Below are 21,990 nucleotides of genomic sequence, written 5' to 3'. Positions count from 1 at the left end.
GATATGTGGCAATGAAAAATAGAAGGGGAACAAAAGTGTTGGCTGTTCCTCCTCCTCCTTCTAAATCACGCAAAGAGACAGGACATGCCATTGAATGAAAAAGACCTACGTTACACAGACACACAAAGAAAGCCATCCACAGCAAGTAATTTTGCCATTGTTTTGGGTATAAGGAAGAAAGCAGCCTCTGATCAAAATGGCAAGAAATGGGTTTTGAGTGCCAACGCATTTAGCAAAAGTCATGCGGAAGCGGGTGCTTAATCTGGAACATCAGGGACACCCAGAACTCTGCCAAAACACAAATGGCACAACAGCCCAGTCTGTCTGTAACAAAGTCTTACATAACATGCAAAAGAGACCCTCCATGGAGCCCAAAAAGGACATTGGTGGGGGTGGAGAGGGGCTGCATTTTGGTTTCAGTTGCTCAGCCTCCCCGCCAAACAACTCCAGTTGAAGAGACAAGTTCTGTGGAGAGACAGCTGGGTAGCAAGGGGAAAAACAAGTGTTTAGAGGTTTTTTAGAGAGTACTCAACACTTAGGACACGGGTGGTGCTGTGAGTTAAACCACAGAGCCTAGGACTTGCCGATCTAAAGGTAGGTGGTTCGAATCCCCGGGACGGGGTGAGCTCCCATTGCTCAGTCCCTGCTCCTGCCAAGCTAGCAGTTCGAAAGCACGTCAAAGTGCAAATAGATAAATAGGTACCGCTCCGGCGGGAAGGTAAACGGCGTTTCCGTGCACTGCTCTGGTTCATTAGAAGCGGCTTAGTCATGCTGGCCACATGACCCGGAAGCTGTACACCGGCTCCTTCGGCCAATAAAGCGAGATGAGCGCTGCAACCCCAGAGTCGGCCACGACTGGACCTAATGGTCAAGGGTCCCTTTACCTTTTTACTCAACACTTACATGATTTGGGGGCCCAGAATGTAACTCCCACATAAGTGAGAGGAGGGACACTTGTACAACACTTCACATGTGGTGGAAGTGTGTGTGCAAATAAACTAAAACCCAATTAGCTAGGTGTGAAGGACGCTCAATTTTTGTGGGGGGTTGGGTGGCTGTTTAATGCACCAATGTTAATGCATTAGAAATGCTAAAATTGAATTATATGTTATTGCCTGTTCAAGGTTCAATAGTGTACCCACTATTTGGATTTTCTGCCTCAAGTGACAAAGCATTTTGGGTAGGCAGAGTAATCTATTTCCAAATAGAGATCCTGACTCCCACCCCCCATTCAAAATATTTTATCTTCATAGTTACCCCATAGGACTTTTTCTTTTGGCCAAAGGGGGAGATTACTTATTTATAAACTTTTCTCTTGCACTTCCTAGTCTTTATGTGAGTCTCTGTGGCTTGTAATCTCAAGGGAGATCAGCTGCCACGTAGAAGGATAAAAGAACAAAATGTTTTAAAGTATATATTAAAAAATCCCTAAAGCCAACAAAGACCATTAAACTGAATTGCATTTTGGGTACACTCAGCAACAGTTTACCATTCACCCCCACCCCCCAGCAGCTTATAAAACCAGCAGCACCTATAGCAGAGAGAAGAAGGAGCAGAGAGGAACTGTCTGGAGCCAGAAGCACAAACCAGGAGAGAGAAGCCAATTCCGTCCGACTTCAATATGGCTATGAAGATACAGGTCCTTCTCCTGGTCTCTTGGTTCGTCCTGGGGCAATCAGTTCCAGGCTCAGGTAGACCTACAAGAGAATCCATCACTAACTGCAAGCTGAGATTTCGCTTGCTTTGCTTCCCACTCCCTTTCTTTGTTCCAGACTAGGGCAAACGTGTACAGGATGTTCTGCGGGGTAAGGAGAGAGCTTGCGGAGCGAGATCTGCAAACTGGCACAGTGTGGGTGGGCTTCAGAATGGCCCCTTGCAAGGCAGGGAAGAGGACACCGCGTCCCTTAACTCAGGTTTTAGGAAGTTGTCAAGGAAGTTCTTTTGGTACGGTTGTACGGTGCCAGGGGTCAAACTGGGAAGCTCCTTCGTGCAAAGCAGGTGTTCTGCCGCTGAGCCGTGGCACTCCCCTTTTAAAATAAAGTAAGTCTCTAGTCCTCATGGTTCTGAGGAAAGGGCAGCTTCAAATAGGAACACCGGAAGCTGCCTTTGCTGAGCCAGAGCAGTGGTCCCCCTGACCGGGGGGGGGGGTCTGTCTGAGTGTTCAGGCAGGAAGTCTCTCTAAGCCCCACCTGGCGATGCCAGGATCTGAACTCGGGACCTTCTGCATGCAAAGCAGGCTACAGCCCCTATGCACAACATCGAGTCCTTGCAACGCCACAGTCATTAGACGGAGCCATGTTTTCGGCTTTAAAGGCTTTTCTAATATTTTAACTGGAGCTGCTTTTAGATGCTTTCAAATGTAATAAGTTTTGTTGGGGTTTTTTTTAGAATGATCTAACTGTTTTACACTATTTTAGCTTTGTGTTTCTGTTTGCTGACCTGGGTTCCTTGGAGAAGGAAGGGAGGGATTTTAATAATAATAATAATAATAAATTTTTAAAAACAAGACAAAACACCAGATTTTAATGTATCATTATCTTTTTTTTCTGATTCTCCCTACAGTTGATATGAAACAGCGACCGATACAGATTCCTGGACGAGGTTAGAGGGTCTCTTTTCTAACTACTATCCGTGTTGGGGGATGGGGCTAGTTTCTTAGGAAAACAGTCATTTAGAAATCTTAGGTCATGCAACAAAAGAAAATCATATACTAACAAATCAATGTATTTGATATGAATTGGCATTACTACGTATTTTATTGTTTTATATGTCGCTTTGAGACTTTGGTAGGAAGCGGTGAACAAATGGAATACAGTGGTACCTCGGGTTACATACGCTTCAGGTTACAGACTCCGCTAACCCAGAAATAGAACCTTGGTGCTTCAGGTTAAGAACAGTTTCAGGTTAAGAACGGACCTCTGGAACGAATTAAGTACTTAACCCGAGGTACCACTGTAATGGATAATAATAATAGAGAGATAAGGAGGGCGAGAGAAAGATTGCTTCTTTCTTTCTTTCTTTCTTTCTTTCTTTCTTTCTTTCTTTCTTTCTTTCTTTCTTTCTTGTATTTTGATACAATTTATTAATTTTATGATAAAAAACAAAAAACAAAAAACCCCAAAGAACACCAAAGAACACCACATACATCTTAATTGACTTCCCTCCAACTCCCCCTCCTGGTACCATTTTTAAATATTTTTTTACTTATTTATACACGTCTGCAGAATCTTATACTCTTAACTATCCAATTTTAAAACCTTATAAATAATAATAATAATAATAATAATAATAATAATAATAATAATAATAATTTTTATTTGTATCCCGCCCTCCCCAGCCGAAGCCGGGCTCAGTGCGGCTAACAACAATCATATAATCCAACATTCTAAAAACATTTCATTATAAAAATTAATTAAAATCAAATTGATGGCAACCGTTCAGCAAAATTCTGTGCAGATTGCCAGAGGAGGGAGTCAGGCTGCGCCCTGACCACAGGCCTGGTGGAACAGCTCTGTCTTGCAGGCCCTGCGGAAAGATGTCAAGTCCCGCAGAGCCCTAGTCTCTTGTGACAGAGCGTTCCACCAGATTGGAGCCGCGGCCGAGAAAGCCCTGACTCTAGTTGAGGCCAGCCTAACCTCTCTGTGGCCTGGGACCTTCAGGATTTTTTTATTTGCAGACCGTAGGTTCCTCTGTGGGACATACCAGGAGAGGCGGCCCCGTAGGTACGAGGGTCCTAGGCCGTATAGGGCTTTAAAGGTTAAAACCAGCACCTTAAACCTGATCCTGTACTCCACCGGGAGCCAGTGCAGCTGGTATAGCACCGGATGAATGTGATCTCGCAGCGAAGACCCCATAAGGAGTCTCGCCGCGGCATTCTGCACCCGCTGGAGTTTCTGGGTCAGTCTCAAGGGCAGCCCCACGTAGAGCGAGTTACAATAATCCAGTCTGGAGGTGACCGCCGCATGGATCACAGTGGCTAGGTCAGGGCGAGAGAGATAAGGAGCCAACTGCTTAGCTTGGCGGAGATGAAAAAATGCCGCCTTTGTTATAGCTGTAATCTGTGCCTCCATAGAGAGGGAGGTATCGAAGATTACACCCAAGCTCTTAACGGACGGTGCTGGCACTAATTGCACCCCACAAGAGATGGGAGTTGCCCCCTCAATCCCATATCGTCCCGTCCCAGCCAGAGGACCTCTGTCTTCGAAGGATTTAACTTCAACCGGCTCCCACGTAACCATCCAGCCACAGCTTCCAAGCATCTGATCAGTGTGTCTGGGGCCGAGTCAGGATGGCCATCCATCAACAGATAGAGTTGGGTGTCATCGGCATACTGATGGCAACCCAGCCCAAAACTCCGGACAAGCTGGGCGAGGGGGCGCATAAAGATGTTAAAAAGCATCGGGGAGAGTATTGCACCCTGAGGCACTCCACACATCAAGGAGTGGCGCGATGACAATTCCCCCCCAAGCGCCACCCTCTGTCCCCGACCAGAGAGAAACGAGCGCAGCCATTGGAGGACTGTGCCCTGGATCCCCACGTCGGCAAGGCGGTGGTCCAGGAGTTCGTGATCGACCATGTTGAAGGCTGCTGATAGGTCTAGAAGAATCAGCAGCCCCGACCCGCCTCGATCCAGCTGCCTGCGGAGATCATCTGTTAGGGCGACCAGAGCCGTCTCGGTCCCATGACCAGCGCAGAAGCCGGACTGGAATGGATCCAGAGCCGATGTTTCATCCAGAAACCTGCCAAGCTGTTCAGCAACTGCTCTGAAAGGAGAATGTTAGCCGCTTTGAGACTCCTTAAAGGGAGTGAAAGGCGGGATATCAAATCCAAACTCCTCCTCCTCCTCCTCCTCCTCAATCACCTTACCCAGGAATGGGAGATTCGAAACCTGGTGGTAATTGGATAGATCTAAGGGATCTAATGATGTTTTCTTTAAGAGCGGGCGCACCACTGCCTCCTTCAGTTCCCCTGGGAATATCCCGGTGCCAAGGGACAAATTGATGATATCCCCCAGGGGGGCCCGCACCTCGTCTGGACACGCTCTAATCAGCCAAGACGGGCACGGGTCGAGAGGACAGGTGGTGGGCTTTCCAGCTCGGAGGAGTCTGTCCACATCGGCTGGGGATATCCGGTCAAAGTGGTCCAACACTGGACCTGAGGACAGTCAAGGGGCCTCCAGTTCCTTTATTGTATCCAAATTGGCAGGGAGGTCATGGGGGATATTATTACAAGTGAGCTTTTAAAAGTTTGACTAATGTAGAAATCAATGCACAAAGCTTACTGATTATGCCTGAACATTTCTCCCTTTAAAGAAAAGGGGGGGGGGGGTTGTCTGGTGTGTCCAGTATAGTTCATCAGTTTGTTTTGCCAGTCTCCTTCGTCATCTTTGGCGGTGTCGTCTTCCTTCTATTGGGATGAGCGTAGTTTGATTTCCATCCTTCTCTCGCTCTCATCTTCCCCATGAGCTACTTTTAAAATGAGGTTGCATTTTAAATTGCATTTTAACCTGTAATTTAAATTGGGGTTTTTTTTGTTTTCCCCCTATTATGTTTTTACTGTAATTTTTACTGTTGTTAGCCACCCTGAGCCCGGCTCTGGCCGGGGAGGGCGGGGTATAAATAAAATTTATTATTATTATTATTATTATTATTATTATTATTATTATTATTACTATTACAAGCAAAGGCTGAAGGAGGGCCAGAAAAATTCCCACCTGCCCGCCCCAGCGCCAAGAATATCGGGAACATCTGCAAGGATGGGAGTAAGAAGCTGTCCCAGGGCCTGAAAGACTCCGATTACTCAAACGTCTATGACAAGGCTAATGTCCTCGTGGATCTGGGAGAAGCACTGGGCAAGTGCTGCCGGCAGTCTGAAAAAGAGAAGCTCCCTTGCTCCCAGAAAGCAGTGAGTGCTTCTCATTGTCCTCCTTGGCCTGGCAAATATGGCAACTGCTTTAATATGGGGGCCTTGTGGGGTCAGTGGGGCGCTGCTCTTAGGCTCATTCCAGGGTAAGGGGGTGGCTGCTCTTAGATATCCTTTGAAAGACTTGTAATCTTTCCAACTTTTTCCTTCCTTCCTTCCTTCCTTCCTTCCTTCCTTCCTTCCTTCCTTCCTTCCTTCCTTCCTTCCCTTTCCTTCCTTCCCTCCCCCTCCCTCCCTCCCTTTTCATCCTTCCTTCCCTCCCTCCCTCCCTCCCTCCCTCCCTCCCTTTCCTTCCTTCCTTCCTTCTTCCCTTTTCGTCCTTCCTCCCCTCTTCCCCCCTCCCTCCTTCCCTCCCTCCCGCCCTCCCTCCCTTTCCTTCCTTCCTCCCTCCCTCCCTTTCCTTCCTTCCTTTCTTTGGAAGTGGGGTGGGTCTAAAAACCTTCCTTGTGTGCTTGGATTTTGTTGGTGTTGAATATGCCCTATCAAGCATTCTGAGGGAATCCTTTTCTTTTTAAAAAAGGACACAATCCCTGTCTCTGAGGCCCAACTGTTCTCACCCCAAATTCATTAATCTTATCAGGGTTCGGAACATCTGTGGCCCTCCAGATGTTGCCTTGACCATACTGGCTGGGGCAGCTGAGAGCTGGAGTCCATCAACATATGGGGAGGTACAGATGTTCCCCACCCCTGCGTTAGGTGGGTCAGGATCTCCCAGTGTGATGAACAAGGAACCAGACATTGTGAAGACTGGCCAAATTAAGACAAGTTTGCATTTTTGATACTAGCTCTTGCTCCTGACAAGAGTGCCTTCATTTCCCAACTAATAATAATAATAATAATAATAATAATAATAATAATTTATTATTTATACCCTGCCCATCTAGCTGGGTTTCCCCAGCCACTCTGGGCGGCTTCTAACAAAGATTAAAAATACAATAATACATCAGTCATTAAAAACTTCCCTAAACAGGGCTGCCCTCAGATGTCTTCTAAAAGTCTGATAGTTGTTTATTTCCTTGACATCTGATGAGAGGGTGTTCCACAGGGCGGGCGCCACCACCAAGAAGGCCCTCTGCCGGGTTCCCTGTAACTTGGCTTCTCGCAGTGAGGGAACCGCCAGAAGGCCCTCGGTGCTGGACCTCAGTGTCCGGGCAAAGTGATGGGAAGTGATTGGGAAGGCAATTAGGATTCAGTTGTACAGTGGTACCTCGGTTCTCGAACGTAATCTGTTCTGGAAGACCCTTCAGGTTCCGAAACGTTCGAAAACCGAGGCGCAAAGAAAGGGCAGGTTGCAAATTCAACGGAGAAAACTGAAAAACACACGGCGGAAGCCGTTCGACTTCCAAGGCACGTTTGAAAACGGAAGCCTTTGCTTCCGGGTTTTCCGAAACGTTTGTCAACGGAGACGTTCGAGAACTGAGATACCACTGTACAGAGGCAAAAGAACAGCCCCGTCTCGAATGCCAAATGTGATCGTTGGTTACTTCGGGACGAGAGAGTGCTCTGCAGACGACCCAAAGCTGCCCTCTTCTCAATCTGTTGCTGTTTTGTGTGCAAATCCACACACACACACACACACATTTTGCAAAACAGACATTCGGACACATATTAAAAAGAGGCTCTGAGTTTGGGCCCAGATTAAGAAACCCTACTTAGCCATCTTATTGACCATCTCATCTGTCTCCCTCCTGGTCCAGTGGTCAGCCCTCCTGAACAAGATGTGCGAAAAGCAAGGTGCAGTAAAGATGGAACAGAATAAGTGCTGCCTAATGGATGGTGCTGCCGTGGAAAACTGTTTTGACCAGAAGTCCCGCTTCCCAAATTACGATTTCAAGAATTGATGGGCGATTCTGTAGTGACCAATGTAACATTTGCAGCTTCTTTGCATATATACTGCGTGTGATTTGACTAGTATTATGTAACTCCAATTAACATGAAGCTGTTTCTTAACTGCCTTGATCCTTCCCTATAAAAACAATCAATCATTATGGCCAAGGTTGTTTAAATGTTTTCTTTTTATTGTGTTTTTTCAAAAAGATGTAGCCAATGTAACGGCTTTGCAACCTCAAGAACTTATCTGTAACGTGGGCAAGCTTTTCCTCTGAAAGCATGAATCAATTTTTCTTCTGTTTGTTGCACTATACTAACGTTTCACGGCCAAGTGCCAAATCGGTGGTAATGTTTATTTGAAAAGTGCAGAAAAGAGGTTTTCTGGCAAATGAAATGTGACCAACGTAACATGACCGATGTAACAATGTGACAATTCTTTCCTAGACAATCACAAAATAAAGGACTTCATAGCATGTGACATCTTGTATAGTTGGCCAAGTTTAATTCAATCTCTCCAAACCAGATACCTCCAGATCTTGGTGAGATTTCTAGAGAATTATTATTATTATTATTATTATTATTATTATTATTAAGCACTGCCTTTTGTGCCACAGAACCTGCTTTTGGATTTGTGTAAAATCTAAATTGATCAGAATAGGTGGCACTGGTGTTTTTTACAACTAATCCAGAATGCGGCAGCTAGACTGGTGACTGGGAGCAGCCACCGAGACCACATAACACCGGTCTTGAAAGACCTACATTGGCTCCCAGTACATTTCCAAGCACAATTCAAAGTGTTGGTGTTGACCTTTAAAGCCCTAAATGGCCTCGGTCCAGTATACCTGAAGGAGTGTCTCCAGCCCCATTGTTCTACCTGGACACTGAGGTCCAGCGCCGAGGGCCTTCTGGCAGTTCCCTCGCTGCGAGAAGCCAAGTTGCAGGGAACTAGGCAGAGGGCCTTCTCGGTGGTGATGCCCAACCTGTGGAACGCCCTCCCACCAGATGTCAAAGAGAAGAACAACTACCAGACTTTTAGACGACATCTGAAGGCAGCCCTGTTTAGGGAAGCTTTTAATGACTGATGTTTTATTGATGGTAGGGACGCAGATGGCGCTGTGGGTTAAACCACTGAGCCTTGGGCTTGCCGATCAGAAGGTCGGCAGTTGAATCCCTGCGATGGGGTGAGCTCCCGTTGTTTGGTCCCAGCTCCTGCCCACCTAGCAGTTCGAAAGCACGAAGTGCAAGTAGGTAAGTAGGTACTGCTCTGCTCTGGTTCGCCAGAAGCGGCTTAGTCATGCTGGCCACATGACCCGGAAGCTGTACGCCTGCTCCCTCGGCCAATAAAGTGAGATGAGTGCCGCAACCCCAGAGTTGTCCGCGACTGGACCTAATGGTCAGGGGTCCCTTTACCTTTACTAGCACTGATGGTGACGGCTGTAAAATATTCTTATTCTTATTCTTAATTGAATTTATATACAGTCATACCTCGGGTTGAAGACGCTTCGAGTTGAGCGCGTTTGAGTTGCGCTCCTCGGCAACCCGAAGTAACGGAGCGTGTTACTTCTGGGTTTCACCACTTGCCCATGCGCAGATGCTCAAAATGGCGTCACGCGCATGCGCAGAAGCGGCGAAAAGCGACATGCGCGTGCGCAGATGCGCCGTCGCTAGTTACGTTTACTTCTAGATACGAACGGGGCTCCGGAACAGATCCCGTTCGTATCTAGAGGTACCACCGTACTGCCTCATGTCTCAGGTCGGGTCCCAGAACAAAATCAAAATATAAAACCACAAAACATATAATCAAAATAAAAACATATATATGTTCATTCATATGTTTTATTTGTACAAATGCCTACAACAAATGCCCGAAGTGGCAAGCAACAGAGAAAGCAGGAATGCTTTGTAGCACCAGACACTGTAAAAGTGTTTCATAACGTAAGAAAAGAACAGGAGAAGAAGCATAACAGCATGCAAAACAACAGCGATATCCTTTCAGCACGAAGAATATAAGGAGATTGCATGAGCAACATCCAATAATAGCAAAAACAGCAGAGGGATTTAACCACCAGGGTGCGCCTCTGCATTGGCACTGGCCACTTGCAGTCGGTCTGCAATGCCAGATCTTTTAGACACGGTTTAATTTGCACCTCAGCAGGACTGGAGTTTTCCTGGCTCAGCCGCACCTCTGACACGTCACTCAAGATAGGCGCTCAGCCATTTGTTTGGGGAACAGCTTTTTTTTTGGGGGGGGTTGTCTCTTCGCCCCCTGGAAAGCCGGAGGAGTCGGAGAATGACAGGACACATCTGCCTCATGTTCTGGTCATATAATGAACATGATTCGACATCCTAAAGGACACAAAGTCTCCAGGATAAAGCATTTAATTTGGAACCGGTTTAAAAAGAAGAAGAATTATTATTTTCTGGCAGGGGTGGAGGCAATTGAAGGTTTCTTATGAGCTTTAGGGAGTCAGTGGGGGGGGAGGCAAAAATATATTCAGTAGAGTGGGCCTTTGTTGTGCAAGCTGTGCAATGGGTGCAAAAACTTGTGCCTCAAGAAAAAAGTTTGTAAGGGGTCAAACAGGCCTTTTCTTATTTTATTTATTGACCATGTTTCTGGACCAATCAGTCATCTAATTTAGGCACGTCCAACAGGTATCTGGACGTCTGTGGTAGATCACTGGTAGTTCACTGGCTCCCGGCAAAGAAGCTCAACAACTTTGGCTCCCCTAAAAAAAGCTCAACGTTTTTACCCTGCACCCCCAAAACGGCTTTCCTTCTAAAAAAAATCTCAACAACCTTGACCTGAACCCCCCCAAAAGGGGGTAGATCACTGCCAGTTTTTAACTCTGTAAGTAGATCACATTCTCTTGGGAGTTGGCCACCCCTGAAAAAGAGCGTACAGCATTTTTAAAAAATGATATATGGATCCATAAAACCAAATGAACTCGTGTTGACGCAAGCTTACCTTTGCAGTTCTCTCTGAAATACTATTCTTTCCCTTTTGTTCCGATCCCCCTTTAGGGCCATCAAAATTAGTGACCATCGCCGCACCTTGTAGCGCTGAGTTCCGTAGGCTAAAGGCACATTGAGACAATGGTCCCCAACATTCCAAACTGGCTCAGGGGGTTGAGCCTTTCATACATGGCTGTCGTCTCAACACTTAGAGTTTATTCTGGTTTCAGAACAGACATTTACCTAGATTTGGCCTGTTTTTAATTTCTCAAGGACTTCCTGTGGCAACCTTACCTTGTCCAGGTTCCCTTCAAATTTAGCCTGGACTCCAACCCCCAAACAGCCAGGATGACCAGTGGTCAGTGGGAGACGGGGCCAGCTCAAGATATTTTGGCACCTGAGGCAGGCAGACCCCCAAAAGGCGCTCCCCTCCCCTCCAGGGAAGATGGGGTGAGGGAAGATCTACGTCAAGAACAAGGGTGGGAGGGAGAGAAAGATCAGCTCTAGGATCTGCTGCTGCAGCGGATCTTGCTGCCCAATGCCGGCACTTCATCTTGTCTCAGTGAGTTCCACTGGCAGAGTGAGAATTTGGGGCCTCGTCTCTCCCAGGTCCTAGTCCAGGGGTCAGCAAGGTTTACCTCGCCTGGGCCGGTTCACTCCAGCAGAGATTCCCCCCGTGTGTGTGTAAGTGCCCACACCCGCAATTTCCGTCATCTGCGCAGATGTGATTTCCCGCGCCACAAAAGCAAGTCCCTGCACTGCGCCGGTTTAGCACAGTGTGGGGGGACTCGCTGAGTGGGTGTCTCGGTTTGGGGGCATCTTGTGGGCCGATTAAACAACCCCTGTGGGCCTCTTGTGGCCCACGGTCCTTAGGTTGCTGACCTCTGTGCTAAAAGGTAAAGGTAAAGGGACCCCTGACCATTAGGTCCAGTCGTGGCCGACTCTGGGGTTGTGGTGCTCATCTCGCTTTATTGGCCGAGGGAGCTGGCGTACAGCTTCCGGGTCATGTGGCCAGCATGACTAAGCTGTTTCTGGCAAACCAGAGCAGCACACGGAAATGCCGTTTACCTTCCCGCCGGAGCAGTACCTATTTATCTACTTGCACTCTGATGTGCTTTCGCACTGCTAGGTTGGCAGGAGCAGTGACCAAGCAACGGGAGCTTACCCCATCATGGGGATTCGAACCGCTGACCTTCTGATTGGCAAGCCCTAGGCTGTGTGGTTTAGACCACAGCGCTATCCGCATCCCTATTGAGAGTAGTCTCTCACCCTGGAATTTTCCCATAACAAAAGGTATGTAGTTCTTCTGGCCCTCTGCTCAGTTCTGTACCCAGCTCGGCCCGGATAATATTTTGCTGCCATCACACGGTGCCAGAAATTGCGACTGGAAAAAGCGAGGGGTGTCAGGAACCAGCCTTCTCTGTGACCAAAAACTGGTATTTTGCACAACTTCGAGGCAGCTAAAAGGTAAAGGTACCCCTGCCTGTATGGGCCAGTCGTGTCCGACTCTAGGGTTGCGTGCTCATCTCGCTCTAGAGGCCGTGAGCCGGCGCCGTCCGAGGACACTTCCGGGTCACGTGGCCAGCATGACGAAGCTGCAGCTGGTGAGCAAGCACCAGCGCAGCACACAGAAACGTTGTTTATCTTCCCGCTATAAAGCGGTCCCTAGTTATCTACTTGCACTTAGGGGTGCTTTCGAACTGCTAGGTTGGCAGGAGCTGGGACTGAACGACGGGAGCTCACCCAGCCGCGGGGATTCGAACCACCGACCTTACGATTGGCAAGTCCTAGGCACTGAGGTTTTACCCACAGCGCCACCCATGTCCCTTAAAGGATGTGTCAGCAGCTAGAGGAAACAAAAAATAAAAAAGGACAGCCTAGCAGCAGTTGAACCTTCAAAGTGGGGATTTTAGCCGGGCCTCTCTCCGCAGAGCTGAAAAGCTGAGCCGGCGGCTCTCAGCTCCAGCCAGAAGCCCATACTGCAGCCATCCGAGAAGCCCTCAACCTCCTTGTTTCCAAACTATGCATGAAAATTCCACCCGGCAGTCTTTTGGCAGGTGATGTGGGGCCGGAAGCTGCACCTGGCCCAGGTAGCCAGTGACCGCATAGCGGCCTCGCGATGCTCTGAGCCTGCCTGTTTGTTCGCCTTGCTTCATTAACTTGAGCCTGAAACAATCCGAAAGGAGTGGGGGGAAAGAGAGAGAGAAGGGGGGGAGGAATGTGGGAATGAAAAGAGGTTTCTGGCAGCCCTGTGGGCCAAGAGGAGGGAACGCAGGTGTGAAGGGAAAGGCTCATGGAGCTGAGGCCGAAGGGACGGAGACGGGCCAGGGAGGTGCTCCTCACAGATCACTACCGGGCCAAAGCAAACGTCGCTTCGGCAGCGGGAGAGTGGCAACAGGCGCTTGCCAAAGCAAACTGGGCTCCATCTAGCTCTTCTCCGCTTTCCCCAGGAAAGAAAAACACAGGATGTCGATGCCTCAAGAGAGGACGGCAAACGTGACGATTACAGACCGCGATTTTATTTTGACGCCCTCGCATGTGCTGAAGCAGAGCATTTGATTATTGCGCGCCGAGGTTTTGGTCATTGCAAGCACACAGACTGCTTGGCATCACAGGGGACGCACCGTAACTATGGCCACGTTCATACAGCACGGGTGGCACTGTGGCCTAAACCACTGAGCCGCTTGGGCTTGCTGATCAGAAGGTTAGCGGTTCGAATCCCCGTGACGGGGCGAGTTCCCATTGCTCTCTCCCAGCTCCTGCCAGCCTAGCAGTTCAAAAGCACGTCAAAGTGCAAGTAGATAAATAGGTACCTCTGCGGAAGGAAGGTAAATGATGTTTCTGTGTGCCAGAAGTGGTTTAGTCCTGCTGGCCACATGACCCAGAAAAGCTTTCTGTGGACAAACGCCAGCTCTCTCCACCTGAAAGCGAGATGAGTGCCGCAACCCCATAGTCGCCTTTGACTGGACTTAACCTTTTACCATACATGGAAACTTCTACAATACCACTTTAAATGGTCACAACTTCTCCCAAAGCACCCTAGCAGCTGTGGTTTGTTAAGGGTACTGAGACATATTAGGCGGAGACCCTTATTTGCCTACCAGAGCAGTTTATTTTTTATTTTTTATTGATACAGTGGTACCTCGGGTTACGTACTTAATTCGTTCTGGAGGTCCGTTCTTAACCTGAAACTGTTCTTAACCTGAAGCACCACTTTAGCTAATGGGGCCTCCTGTTCCCGCCGCGCCGCCGGAGCACGATTTCTGTTCTCATCCTGAAGCAAAGTTCTTAACCTGAAGCACTATTTCTGGGTTAGCAGAGTCTGTAGCCTGAAGCGTATGTAACCTGAGGTACCACTGTACAACAAAAAAGGAAAACAGATACAGAATTACACACAGAATTTTCTTAAGGAACAATAAAACATAAGTTGGTCTTAACACTACAGACCCGACCTCCTGTCTATGCCTTACTTCAGTTTCATATTACTTATTGCCAATATACACTTTTATCATAATTTAACTTTTCCTTAATATATCTTAACTCTTATGTCTAACTTGCAACTATTACTGAAATTCCTCAAATGCTGCAACAGAGCTTAAACTACAGTAATTATATTTCAAATATTCTTTGAAAACCACCCATTTTGAAACAAATTCCTGTTTTGGTTTATTTATTTTTTTCTGATAGACCACCTGATTCTAATTGGTCAGTTTAATGACCAATGCCTCTCCCCAGCGAAGTGTAGTTCTGAGAGGGGGAATGAAATCATCAGTAATTCCAGCAATTTAAAACATTATTTTGAAAATCAACAACCAGCTAAAAACCAGAGCAAAGCACATGCCCCATGTTCTACACACACGTCCGGGTAGGCTTGCCTGAACAAAAACGTTTTTAGCAAGTGCCCCAAAGAGGACAGTGGAGAAGGTGATGTCAATCAGCAGGGAGTTCCAAGTGTGGCTGAAGCCCCTCTAAAAGATCCAGTGCATACAAATGCAGAACAGATATTGCAGGACAGCTGTAATAGCGCCAGTTCTGCGGATCGGAGGGGTCAGGGGGGGCATAGAGGGGGCAAGGCAGGCACACTGGTGTTCTGATAAGGGACTTTTTACCATATGTGGTGGGAATGTAGAGAAATCAAAAAATTTTGGGAAATGATATATACAGTGAGTTGAAGAATATGTTTAAATTAAAATTTGTTAAAAAAAACCAGAAGCATTTTTGTTAGGGATTGTAGGAAAAGACCTGCCAAGGAAAATAAAGAATTTATTTATGTATGCAATGGTGGCGGCAAGAGTCTTAATAGCACAAGGATGGAAGAATGAGGAAATCCCAACAAAAGAACAGTGGCAAGAGAAATTGATGGATTATGCGGAATTGGCGAAATTGACATACAAACTGCAAGACAAGGACAACTGTGACTTTAAAGAAGAAGGGGAACTTTTTACAAACGACTGAAAAGAACAACAAAATGAATTGGACTCCTTGTTAGGTTTTGAATAAACATACACAAATTTACTATTGTTAATACAATAGACAGATAATTTAAGGATCTTTACAATTTTACAATACACAGAGAATAACATGTGTTGAAAAATCAGAGAGAGGAGCTGAGGGAAGTCTTGGGGGGGAGGGAGGGGGAAATGGGGGGGGAATGAAGATGATATGTTTTTGATAATTGTTACGTTGAAATTTTTAATCAAAACTATTTAAAAAAGGGGGGGGGGAGAACATCTTCTGGCGTTCCTTCGAAAGTCGCACACAGCCCCCGCAAAGCAGGTTGCCAGGATAAATGGACTCAGCTTACATCCGCTCTTGTTTTTTTTTTATATAAGATATTTATTAAAGTTTTTAAAAGTACAAAAAGAAACATCAAGAAAAACATCCTTTTAAACAAAAAAAGATGAAATACAAAAAAGAAAAAAGAAAGATCAAAAAGAAAAAACAAAGAATTAAAATCCATTAAACAAAAAGAAAAATCAAGAAAAAATACAGCAACTCTTCCCATTTGTTTTCTTTCATTAGCTTATTTCCCTGACCTCCTCACACCTCCCTTTTTTGTATTCTAAGTCAATTATCCATTTCAGCAAATCCTTTCCCTCTTTTCAAATTTTTGTCCTGTAAATTTATCTTGATATTAATATAAGTTTACTTTCCCTCCTTTCACCAATTAACAGTCTGTTTTTTCTAAATCTTTGTAACATTTCTGCTAAAATCACATGAATTCATTCCAACATCATTCTAACATTCATAAATCTTACAATGCTTCTGTAAATAAACTTTGAATTTCTTCCAATCTTCCTCCACCGACTCTTCTCCCTGGTCTCGGATTCTGCCAGTCATTTCCGCCAGTTCCATATAGTCCATCACCTTCATCTGCCATTCTTCCAGCGTGGGTAAATCTTGTGTCTTCCAATGCTTTGCAATAAGTATTCTTGCTGCTGTTGTAGCATACATAAAGAAAGTTCTCTCCTTCTTTAGCACCAATTGGCCGACGATGCCCAGGAGAAAGGCCTCTGGTTTCTTCAGAAAGGTATATTTAAATACCTTTTTCATTTCATTATATATCATCTCCCAGAAAGCCTTAATCCTTGGGCACGTCCACCAAAGGTGAAAGAATGTACCTTCAGTCTCTTTACATTTCCAACATTTATTATCGGGCAAGTGATAAATTTTCACAAGCTTGACTGGTGTCATGTACCACCTGTATATCATTTTCATTATATTCTCTCTTAGGGCATTACATGCCGTGAACTTCATACCTGTGGTCCATAACTGTTCCCAGTCAGCCATCATGATATTGTGTCCAACATCTTGTGCCCATTTAATCATAACAGATTTCACCGTTTCATCCTGAGTGTTCCATTTCAACAGCACAGCTTACATCTGCTCTTGTTGTCCTCTGCCCGCCTGCCCCCTTCCAATTCAACTCTTCTCTCTTTCGAAACCAGCCATTGTTTTACTGGCTTTGGAGTGGCGGGGGCAATGCGGGGTGTTGGGTGTTGGGTGAGGGTGGATCAGGGCCCCCCAGCCGGGGGCCATTGTTTAGTCCAGGCCTAGGAGGACTTTCCCCTGTGATCTTAGCCTGGGTTTTTCTAACACCGCACACTGTGTGTTTCTTTCCCCTGTGAACTTTGCGGCCTGAAAGGGGGACGTGTTGTTAAAAGGGGGCCTTGTATCAGCTGTGCGCTGTTTGCTTGGGATGGGTGCCCACCCTTCTGGCCAAGCTGCCCGGTGCCCGGCCCCACCCTCCTCAATATGTGACCAGGAGGCCCCCGGGGCCTGTTTGCTTTAAACACGGCCAGTGCCAAGTCCCTCGCTGCCGTCGTGCAAAGTTTCGTCCGCCCACTCCTGCACACACACACCCCCACAAAACAAGTCCGTTCTCTCGCCATTCCAAACCAAAGGAACTGGGATTATTTTGGTCGCTGGAAAAAACAGGTCAGCTTTGAAACAAGCCAAGGATTAGCTCAGCGGCACGTCTTCTTAGAACCAAAAGAAAAGAAATCCAAATCTGTGTCCGAGGGTAAAGGCCCATTTCTGAGATGGATCAATATCTGACATGGTTGGTTTTTCGCTGCCCCCGGGAGCTGAAGCCATGGGAGAGCGTCTCCCCACAAGCTAGCACTTTCCTTCCCAACTCTGGGACCCTCCAAAATTAGCGTTGGACTAGCACAGAGGTCGGTGGCGCTGTGGGTGCAACTAGATAAATAAGTGCAACTAGATAAATAAGTACCACTCCAGCAGGAAGGTAAACGCTGTTTCCCTGCGCTGCTCTGGTTTGCCAGAAGCGGCTTAGTCCTGCTGGCCACATGACCTGGAAGCTGTACGCCAGCTCCCTCGGCCAATAAAGCAAGATGAGCACTGCAACCCCAGAGTCGTCCGCAACTGGACCTAATGGTCAGGGGTCCCTTTACCTTTATACAAGCATTACACAAGTTCAACATTAGGTCCCTTTATCAGACACCTTTCCCAACACCTCTTAAGTACCCATCACCGAAAGAACAATAAAACTCTTTCCATATCCTTTCCTTCAGAACCTGTCTGAAGATGGGCTTTCAGAACACCTGACTTGCTAAACAGCCTCTGTGGATGTCTAGTGTTGCCCGCCTGTTCACTCCCTGGGTGGGGGGCCGTGTCTGTGCTCTCACGCTTGGGGAATTATGGCAGGATGCCCTGTCCCTGGTGCCTACGTGACTTCCTGCTTCTTGGTTCGTGGAGGGAGGTGGAGCCCAAATACACCTTTCTTAAGGGTTAAAATGGATGGTCAGTTAAAGTATGGATTTTCTATGAATTTATAAAGCCAGGCATCTTCCCTGAGCTGTCAAGTTGAAAGGATACATTCAGGCTTAATATTTGTAACAGGTGAAACAACTTTAAAGATGTGCCCCCCCCCCACCTTGTCATTTCTGTAACACTTACAAGCGAACAACTTTTTTTTGCAGAATCACAAAATTGTTGAGTTGGAAGGGAGCTTGAGGAATCATAGCTTAAAGGATCCTTGAGAGGTGGCTGTCTAACCTCTGCTTAAAACCCCCCAAAGAAGGAGAGTCCATCACCTTACGAGGGAGTCCGTTCTACTGTGGAGCATCTCCCATCGTCAGAAAGCTCTTCCTAATATTTACTCAGAATCTCAATTCTTGTCATTTGAATCCACTGGTTTTGGGTCCTCACCTTTCGAGCTGCAGATGTCAGGAGTGTGTGCAGGAGCCAGGCCTTGTGACCAGTAGGGCTTTGCAGGACTGGGGCCTTCCTAAGTTTGTTCTGGAGAGGCAAGGCGCAGCTGCACAGGTGAGGCTGATTGGTAACTCACTGCACCTGGTGGCAAGAGCCGGGAAGGGATATAAGGTCAGCATTTCCCTTTGGCTCTTTGCCACAGCAACATGTTCCCTGCCTTGCTGCATTTGGCTCCTTGACGCCTTGCTTCTTGATCCTTGGCCCCGGACTTCGTGACTCCTTGCTTCTTGACCCTCGGACCCCTGACTTCGTGACTCCTTGCTTCTTGACCCTCGGACCCCTGACTTCGTGACTCCTTGCTTCTTGACCCTCGGACCCCTCACTTCGTGACTCCTTGCTTCTTGACCCTCGGACCCCTGACTTTGTGACTCCTTGCTTCTTGACCCTCGGACCCCTGACTTTGTGACTCCTTGCTTCTTGATCCTCGGACCTCTGACTTCGTGACTCCTTGCTTCTTGACCCTCGGACCACTGACTTTGTGACTCCTTGCTTCTTGACCCTCGGACCCCTCACTTCGTGACTCCTTGCTTCTTGACCGTCGGACCCCTGACTTCGTGACTCCTTGCTTCTTGACCCTCGGACCCCTGACTTCGTGACTCCTTGCTTCTTGACCCTCGGACCACTGACTTTGTGACTCCTTGCTTCTTGACCCTCGGACCCCTCACTTCGTGACTCCTTGCTTCTTGACCCTCGGACCACTGACTTTGTGACTCCTTGCTTCTTGACCCTCGGACCCCTCACTTCGTGACTCCTTGCTTCTTGACCGTCGGACCCCTGACTTCGTGACTCCTTGCTTCTTGACCCTCGGACCCCTGACTTCGTGACTCCTTGCTTCTTGACCCTCGGACCCCTCACTTCGTGACTCCTTGCTTCTTGACCCTCGGACCCCTCACTTCGTGACTCCTTGCTTCTTGACCCTCGGACCCCTCACTTCGTGACTCCTTGCTTCTTGATCCTTGGCCCCTGACTTAGTGACTCCTTGCTTCTTGACCCTCGGACTCCTGATTTCGTGATTCCTTGCTTCTTGATCCTTGGCCCCTGACTTCGTGACTCCTTGCTTCTTGACCCTCGGACCCCTGACTTTGTGACTCCTTGCTTCTTGACCCTCAGACCCCTGACTTCGTGACTCCTTGCTTCTTGACCCTCGGACCCCTGACTTCGTGACTCCTTGCTTCTTGACCCTCGGACCCCTGACTTCGTGACTCCTTGCTTCTTGACCCTCGGACCCCTGACTTCGTGACTCCTTGCTTCTTGACCCTCGGACCCCTGACTTCGTGACTCCTTGCTTCTTGATCCTCGGACCCCTGACTTCGTGACTCCTTGCTTCTTGACCCTCGGACCCCTGACTTCGTGACTCCTTGCTTCTTGACCCTCGGACCCCTGACTTCGTGACTCCTTGCTTCTTGACCCTCGGACCCCTGACTTCGTGACTCCTTGCTTCTTGACCCTCAGACCCCTCACTTCGTGACTCCTTGCTTCTTGACCCTCGGACCCCTCACTTCGTGACTCCTTGCTTCTTGACCCTCGGACCCCTCACTTCGTGACTCCTTGCTTCTTGATCCTCGGACCCCTCACTTCGTGACTCCTTGCTTCTTGACCCTTGGCCCCTTGGCTTCCTGGCTTCTGGACCTGCTCCCACCCCGGTCCCGACGTCCCCAGCCAGGACTTTGATCGCCCTTGAACCAAACCATGACAGCAGAAAACAGGCTTGTGACAGCCCTTCCGATATCTGAAGATGTCTGTCTATCTCCTCCCAGCCTCCTCTTATCCAGGCTTTTGCCCAAGAGTTGGGAGTTAAACTATTTGGCGGCCTCTGGCCATTTGAATTTGGTTCATGTTTTCAGGGTGTGGGGCTCAGAGACGCCATTCCCAAACACCCCAGATTTTGGAGAGACAGAGATCTCTGTGGTCGTGCTTCTCCAGGGAACGGTGTCTTCGAAAGCAAAGCGAGCAGGCAAGAGACGCTTTCTAGAAACCTTCCCCCCTCTTTCTCTCTCCAGATGTGGAGGCTCTTGCCGGCAGCTGCCTGGACCTGTCTCAGCCCAGGCGCTGCTGGTCTGAAACGGCTGAGTCGTAAATCTCCACGTTTGGGATAGACTCTAAGAGAGGTTGTCAAGGCCTGAACGAGAGCCCATGGCCGGTGGCTTGATGGAAAAGGGCTAAGGAACTGAAGGCCTTTGGAAGTGGCGGGTTGGCCTGTTATCAGAGAACTGTAGGAAGGGCCGCTGAAGGTCATCTGGACTGACCGCTTGCAATGCATCCATGACAGAAATTACACCTATTTATCTTTGGGTATCACTGCAGATGGTGACAGCAGCCACAAAATTAAAAGACGCCTGCTTCTTGGGAGAAAGGCGATGGCAAACCTAGACAGCATTTTAAAAAGCAGAGACATCACCTTGCCAACAAAGGTCCGCATAGTTAAAGCTCTGGTTTTCCCAATAGTGATGTATGGAAGTGAGAGCTGGACCATAAAGAAGGCTGATCGCCGAAGAATTTATGCTTTTGAATTCTGGTGCTGGAGGAGACTCTTGAGAGTCCCATGGACTGCAAGAAGATCAAACCTATTCATTCTGATGGAAATCAGCCCTGAGTGCTCACTGGAAGGACAGATCCTGAAGCTGAGGCTCCAAGACTTTGGCCACGTCATGAGTAGAGAAGACTCCCTGGAAAAGACCCTGATGTTGGGAAAGATGGAGGGCACAAGGAGAAGGGGACGACAGAGGATGAGATGGGTGGGACAGTGTTCTCGAAGCTACCAGCATGAGTTTGACCAAACTGCGGGAGGCAGTAGAAGACAGGAGGGCCTGGCGTGCTCTGGTCCAGGGGGTCACGAAGAGTTGGACACAACTAAACGACTAAACAACAACAACAAATTGAAATATACTCGGAGTCGAGAGTGGATTTCATGCTCTTTATACAGCTCATAGTGGTGAGGAGGAATGGAAGTTCCCCCAGAATGTCTGCTTTATATACATTATTTACACAATGGGCCCCACGTGATTGGCTAAGTCTGGGATTCTCCCGTAGGCCAATCAGGTTGCGGATTCACTTCTACCTGGAGCTGGATTGGGTGGCTCCTGTGGACCAATCGGACTGCTGCCTTTCGGATCCTATTCAACTCAGTACATAACAGGTATGTATGTCCTACTCTGTTCCATCCAGACCATCCCAGCGGGGCTGTAGCATGCTGTACTTGTGGGCGCTGATCATTCACTCTTACAGAAACAGGATGCTGGGCTACATTATTATTATTATTATTATTATTATTATTATTATTAGCATTATTAGCATTCATATCCCACCTTTTTCTCCATGGAGCTCAAAGTGGTACTCCTCCATTTAATCCCCAAAACAGTGCTGCAACTGAGAGGCAGAGACTAGCCCAGGGACAGTTGAACCTGGGTCTCTTTCATCCTAGTCCAGGTGTCAGTAAACCTTTTCAGCAGGGGGCCGGTCCACTGTCCCTCAGACCTTGTGGGGGGGGTTGGACTATATTTTTGAAAAGAAAAAAGAACGAATTCCTATGCCCCACAAATAACCCAGAGGTGC

At 47.7% G+C, this 21,990-nt stretch overlaps 1 long non-coding RNA gene across 1 annotated transcript; it reads left to right on the top strand.

The window, feature by feature from the left end:
- The first annotated feature begins 1,113 nt into the window (after positions 1–1,113).
- Positions 1,114–8,230, top strand: LOC310752015. Its single transcript, XR_014542790.1, has 3 exons — positions 1,114–1,691; positions 2,563–2,601; positions 7,620–8,230. It is a non-coding gene; the product is annotated as an uncharacterized lncRNA (long non-coding RNA).
- The last annotated feature ends 13,760 nt before the right edge of the window (positions 8,231–21,990 follow it).

The sequence above is a fragment of the Podarcis filfolensis genome (genome assembly GCF_964270895.1).
Source record: "Podarcis filfolensis genome assembly, chromosome: 16".
NCBI classification, from domain to species: Eukaryota; Metazoa; Chordata; class Lepidosauria; order Squamata; family Lacertidae; genus Podarcis; species Podarcis filfolensis.
Note: the sequence above shows the minus strand (reverse complement) of the source record. Positions and strands in the feature narration are given on the sequence as shown.